Source organism: Cervus elaphus, chromosome 20 (genome assembly GCF_910594005.1).
Source record: "Cervus elaphus chromosome 20, mCerEla1.1, whole genome shotgun sequence".
In the NCBI taxonomy this organism is placed as follows: Eukaryota; Metazoa; Chordata; class Mammalia; order Artiodactyla; family Cervidae; genus Cervus; species Cervus elaphus.
The window spans coordinates 43,870,226-43,877,021 of NC_057834.1; the positions used below are offsets into that span (position 1 = coordinate 43,870,226).

General features: G+C 46.4%; 1 non-coding gene across 1 annotated transcript; it reads left to right on the forward strand.

The window, feature by feature from the left end:
- The first annotated feature begins 1,088 nt into the window (after positions 1–1,088).
- LOC122678557 lies at positions 1,089–1,252 on the forward strand. Its single transcript, XR_006336213.1, has one exon. It is a non-coding gene; the product is annotated as a U1 spliceosomal RNA (small nuclear RNA).
- Positions 1,253–6,796: the final 5,544 nt, after the last annotated feature.

Genomic DNA, 6,796 nt, shown 5'->3' on the forward strand with positions numbered 1-6,796 from the left:
TCCAGCCTGGCACTTTGCATGATGTACCTGCATATAAGTTAAATAAGCAGGGCGGCAATATTTTACAGCCTTGACTTACTCCTTTCCCAATTTTGAACTTTATTGTACCTAGCTATAATAAATACGACCTTAGTATATCTTTTGCAAGGAAAATAACTTGATATGATGAAAGCTTAAAGTACATGTAAATGGGATAAGAGCTTTGGGTAAGCTCTTTAAAAAAAATTATATTTTAGAGATGTCTACTTCAAATGATCTTTCCAGATATTTGGTGAAGTCCTAGAGTTGTGCTGATTTAACTGATGGAAGTAAATTAATTAACTAGGTAGTTTCAAAAAACTAAGATACTGAGACATCAATTACTAAATAAACTAAGGTCTTTAGGAATACTAACAAAAAACGTGTGAACTAAACGTAAGTGAAATTCTCAATGAGTGAAACTGAATTCTGAAGAATAGAAGTTCACGGCCAGTCGCGACGCTTAATGCGTTTTACTAGACACACACAGAATACTGCCTCACAAAGACAACTGGACTTGAAAGGAACCGGTTTCCCCTGGACTGCTAAATGTTCTGTTCTCCCCATGGAACGCGGTTATTTGGAAAAAGGCGCACAGGCTTCAGCCGACCGCCAGACCGGTGCTGGGCAGGACAAAAGGCAGGCAGGCAGCAGCCGAGCGCGCCGGGTCCCAACACGCAGAGGCTGGGAGAACAGGAGCGGGAGGCGGACGTCACTTCCCCCAGAGGGCGCCCGCCGGCCGGTCGGCCGGGCCGGACGGCGTGGGAGGACGGAGGCGGGGAGTAGGGCGGGGCGTGGGCTGGAGGGAAGCGCGGGTTCCCGTTGGCGTCACGGACGGGGGCGTGTCGTATGTAGATATCTGAGCGCAGGGGCTGCTGGTCCGTGATGTGGTGCTTAAAGACCATCTGGTCTCCCGTGGCGTGGGAGAGAATCCAGGCCTTTTTTCTTGAAAGTGCGTGGATGCGCTGTGTGGAAGGTCGAAGGCGGCTCGGGGATGCGTGGAGTAAAGTGAGCGTGTGTGTAAAGTGTAGGGCGTATGAGGTTGAGGTGGGGCGGCAGGCTGGCAACTCATACTTACCTGGCAGGGGAGATACCATGATCACGAAGGTGGTTTTCCCAGGGCGAGGCTTATCCATTGCACTCCGGATGTGCTGACCCCTGCGATTTCCCCAAATGTGGGAAACTCGACTGCATAATTTGTGGTAGTGGGGGACTGCGTTCGCGCTTTCCCCTGGTTTTTCTGGGTATGAAAGATAGACTTAGAGGTAGACCTCGTTGGGAAAATTGACTGCGCGTAGTCGGCTTGCCTGCGTTCTAGAGAGGAACGCTCTGGACACATTGCTGGCTTTTTGTGTGGATCGAGTTCCCAGTAAGGTGCGGGAGACTGGGTGCTGAAGTACGAGGATCGTTTTTCATCCATAGAGAGACGGGCGCCTGTTTCCGGCTTTGTAGGAACGGGAGCCTGCTAGGGGTAAATGCGTGGGTGCGGACTTCCAATGTACGTTTACTGTCGACTTCGTGGCAGGCTCGCTCATGAACGCTCTGTGGAGCTCCTCGTGAAGTGTTTGTGCGTGGGGGAAGGCTGGCCTGAGGCGCAGGATACAACCAGAGCGGCCCTTCTCTGGGCCAAACACACGAAGTCGGATGAGAAGTCAGGCGGCGCCACGTGACCAACTTCTCGTCTGCCTGTCTTGTCTTGTGACAGGCTGCAACTAGCCGTTATCCCAGCAGTGTCCTGCTTTCAGAGGCTTCGTTTTTTGCGTGCTCGGCTGCCTTGCGTGTAATAAACGCCTTAGTCATGGCTGGAGACAAGGCTTAGATACCATCCCACTCACCCCTTCCCACCCCAAGCGGCCTCTTCGTATTTCTGGATCCAGTTCTCTCTTCACCCGCGCCTTTTCTCTTTAGGCCTTCTCTTGTTACCTTCCCAGTCAGAAAACAGTACCCCTGTTTCAGCCTCGAATGTGCACCTGAATGCTTAAGTAGTCTGGCAAACTAGGCAACCTCCTTAACATCCCTTCTCCTTAAATGGCAGTAGAAATCGTACCTAACGTGTTCTTTTGTTTTGTTTTGTTTTGTTTTCTTTCGGTCAAAAGTAGTTTTCCTTTTCTTCCTATCTGAAAACATTGAACTACAGTTTGGAAGAAAACCCCAGGCCGAGTTGTCGGCAGTTTTGTGGGCTATTTGCCAACCCCTTTCTCAGGATGTGTTGTGCTCCCTTCTGATTCACAAAGTCCTCCTGGCAGATAGAAACCACTGGGCCAAACAGAAAAGGCAGGACCATGGCGGGAAGGACTGTCCTCCCCCTCGTGGCTGCCTCGGGGGCGGCACTCTCAGCCCCAAGAAGCCTCTGAGATCGGAGGAGGTGCTGGGAGTGAGGTGATGCTTGAGGGTAGGGCCAAAGAAAACTAACCAGAAAGCACGCAGGATGCGGATCGAGGATCTAGGTCATTGAAAGTGAAAGTAGAACATCCTATCCTGTCTCCCCAACAGCGGGAGATTTCCTTGCTCAAATATGAAACATCTGCAACAAGACCAAGGTTAATTTTTAGTGGCTTACTGATGAGAAAACCGGTTTTTGGAGTTTTTAACAGATTCCCTCACCCTCAAGGTTGTCCACGCTGTTAGGCTCTGGACCGCTGATGGAGGAGTTTCTGACCAAAAGAAGCCGATCAGTAAGCAATACCGTGACGAGGACCGGCTTGAATATTGGTTTCCAGGACTGTCAGACACACCGAGGTTATTAGGAAGACGTCGGGGGTGGGTCTGCGGTTAGGAACGCAGCTTCTGGGGGGTGCGGGGTGGGGCCTCCTTTTCAGTCTTGTTGCCACCACTGGCCTTCCGGTTTGGCCTTGGGCCGGCTCCCATTTGCCAGGCCAATTTTGCAAGTGTCCTATGAAAGTGATAATCATAAAGTACTTCATAAAGTTGTTGTGTAGATTAAATGGGATAACCAAAAATACACCTGTGGCTTATAGTACGCATGTCCTGATAGGAAACAATCAAAGATGAGCTTGTAACTCTTCAATAAATTGTCTTTGTGAATGTAACATCCATTCACAAAGTAAATTCGTATTAAAGAATTTTTTTTAAATGTAAATGGAATTTACAAAGGATAAGCCCACGAAAGGGACTTGCTTATATAGCAGCTTTGTTCATAATAGTCCCCAAATTGAAAACATTTCAAATGTCCATCCTGTGATGAATAGATATATATGATTGTGACATATTCATTCAAAGGACTACTACTCCTCGCTAAAGTGGTACAAATACCTGATACATGGCAACAGCATGGATTACTCTCAAACGCACCGTGCTGAGTGAGGGAAAAAGTACATGCTCTGTGGTTCCATTTATGTGAATTTCGAGAACTGAGAAATTGATCCACAGAGACAGGAACTAGAGCACTGATTACCTGGGTCGGGGAGCGGTAGGGGGATTGACTGCAAAGGGGCACAGAGGACAGTCTGGAGTACTGGAGACATTCTTTTTCCTTGAACAGGATAGTGGTTCTGTGGGTACTACCGGTCGTTTGTTTGTCAAAAGTCATCAAACCTGAAATGGATGTGTTGTATTATTTTCAAATTATACCTTAAGAAATCTGATTTTTAGAAGTAATGAGAAGAATCATTCCAAAATGTAATGTCTTCATTAAATTATTATTGTTATTAGCCTTAGGGAATCCTTTCAGAAAAGCATCTCTCGTGTAAACAATTTGATTGAAAGTTCAACAACTTCTTCATTTTTCTTTATTTTTCTTCCATTAAATTTATGCACTATTAAGTCGAATGCTTAAAAATAAAAATAGAATCTATAAGAGCTCTATTTTATAAGAGTATGGTGGTGGTTTAGGCACTAAGTCGTGTCCGACTCTTGTGAGCCCATGGACTGTAGCCTGCCAGGCTCCTCCGTCCATGGGATTCTCCAGGCAAGAATACTGGAGAGGGTTGCCATTTCCTTCTCCAGGGGATCTTCCAGAGCCAGGAATCAAACCCGGGTGTCCTGCATTGCAGGCAGATTCTTTACCAACTGAGCTACAATATATTTCTTTCCTCTCTGTTGATATACCGAAATGACTCCATCAATATGTAACTACCTTAACAGAAGTTATTTTTGAATTTAACATGTCTCAAAATTTTACATATTTGTGTTTTCTGCATCATTTGAATGTTATAAACTAAGCATATATATGTTTCGCCAAAACTTAGAATAACAGTAGTTAATTCCGGGGGTTGGGACTACAGGTGGCAGCTTATTTTCTTACATATATATATATATATTTAGACAGAGTGCCTGAAGAACTGTGGGCGGAGGTTCGTAACAATGTACAGGAGGCAGTGATCAAAACCATCGCCAAGAAAAAGAAATGCAAAAAGGCAAAATGGCTGTCTGAGGAGGCCTTACAAATAGCTGAGAAAAGAAAGGAAGCAAAAGACAAACGAGAAAAGGAAAGATATACCCATCTGAATGCAGAGTTCCAAAGAATAGCAAGGAGAGATAAGAAAGCCTTCCTCAGTGAACAATGCAAAGAAATAGAGGAAAACAATAGAATGGGAAAGACTAGAGATCTCTGCAAGAAAATTAGAGCTACGAAGGGAACATTTCATGCAAAGATGGACACAATAAAGGACAGAAACGGTATGGACCTAACAGAAGCAGAAGATATTAAGAAGAGGTGGCAAGAATACACAGAAGAACTATACAAAAGAGATCTTCATGACCCACATAACCATGATGGTGTGATCACTGACCTAGAGCCGGACATCCTGGAGCGTGAAGTCAAGTGGGCCTTAGGGAGCATCACTCCGAACAAAGCTAGTGGAGGTGATGGAATTCCAGCTGAGCTATTTCAAATCCTAAAAGGTGATGCTGTGAAAGTGCTACACTCATTATGCCGGCAAATTTGGAAAACTCAGCACTGGCCAACAAAGGTCTGTCTAGTCAAAGCTATGGTTTTTCCAGTAGTCGCATGTGGATGTGAGAGTTGAACCATAAAGAGAGCAGAGCGCCGAAGAATTGAACCTTTTGAACTGTGGTGTTGGAGAAGACTCTTGAGAGTCCCTGGGACTGCAAGGAGACCCAACCAGTCCATCGTAAAGGAAATCAGCCCCAAATATTCATTGGAAGGACTAATGCTGAAGCTGAAGCTCCAATACTTTGGCCACCTGTTGCGAAGAACTGACACACTGGAGAAGCCCCTGACGCTGGGAAAGATTGAGGGCGGGAGGGAAGGGGACGGCAGAGGACGAGATGGTTGGATGGCGTCACCGGCTGGATGGACTTGAGTTTGAGCAGGCTCCGGGAGTTGGTGATGGACAGGGAAGCCTGGCGTGCTGCAGCCCATGGGGTCGCAAAGAGTTGGACACAACTGAGCGACTGAACTGAATGCCTGTTACGTGACTCCTCTTGGGTGATTTTTCAAAAGAAATAGACGGTCTTAAATTTCTTGTCAAGCATTTTTACGGTTTGTGTTCCTCTTTGACTGATAGGACACCCTGTGGAGCCAGGAAGGCTGCCGTTCAAATTCCTGCTTTCAGATCCCACTCACTGACTGACTTGACAAGTTATTTAACCTTTCTATGTCTCAGGTTTCTCATATGTGAAATGAGGATGATGACCTGATGCCAGCCTTTTGAAAGGATTAAGTGAGTAAACCCATTTAAAACTTGTAGACCATGCCTGGGCACATGGCACTTTGCCTGTCTTCATTGGGTGTAAACTCTTGCATTTTGGGAGCAACACTGCATAAAGATTGGGTGTGATTTTATTTGTTACTGACACTTTTCAGTGACTATGAACCTTCCTAGAGAGACGAAAGCAGTGACCTCCTGGGCTGAGAGGATCTGCCAGTTTGTTTACTAGCTCTTGTGATCAGCCCATCAAAGGGGGAATAATGGTCCAATTGCTTGCTTCGAGAATGCCCCCCCCCCCCAATTTTTTCTTTTTTTCTTTTTTTACATTTTTACAGTGGAAAACATTCCTACACATGACACTAGACCCAGAATTTTTAAAGCTTGGTACATATAATTACATAAAAATTTAAGTTGGACACACAAGCGGTGAGTTTTACTCATACAATATATGTGTATACATTAGATGCAGTAATATATGTACATATATATAGTATATATATATATAGTCAGTTACATATGCCCCAAAACTTGTTATGGGAGAAAGTGGACCCTGATCCCATCCCACGTTTCTTTTTTTCCACGAATAAACACTTTCAGGTCAGGTAACCAACTGTTTGGCTATTTATCTCCTTATCTCTAAATAAATATTGACGCTGGATTTTCCAGTTTCCCATCCCAGGCCCTGCAGACCGGCCTGCAAAGGGGGAAAGTGGAGTGTGTGCGTTTCCCTGCCCGCCAGTCATCCCCAAGGCAGCCGCCAGGACTTCCACTCACCTGCGGACTGGCAGAGCCCACCTCACCGCTCCGGACGGAACCCGCGAAGGAAACTTGGCCAGGACAAATGCCAGGCCAGCAGCTTTGCAATTTAGGGTGAAGCGGGTTCCCGGACACGTCAGTAAAGAGTGGGAACTGCTCCAGAATGAGGCGCTCGCTGTGGTCGCCCCAAGCCAGCGACCGTCCCCACCGCGGCACCCGCCCGCTCCTCTCCCTTCCAGTCCTTTTCTCCCTTCGGGCTCATCCTCTGTTCTCTCCTGCCCTTGCCCTTCCTCGGATCTTTTCGCCGGCCTCACACCTTTCTTTTCGCGGCCTCCAAAGACAGCTGCGTCATTGAGTCCTTTGTAACCGCTGAAAGATCCAAAATACAA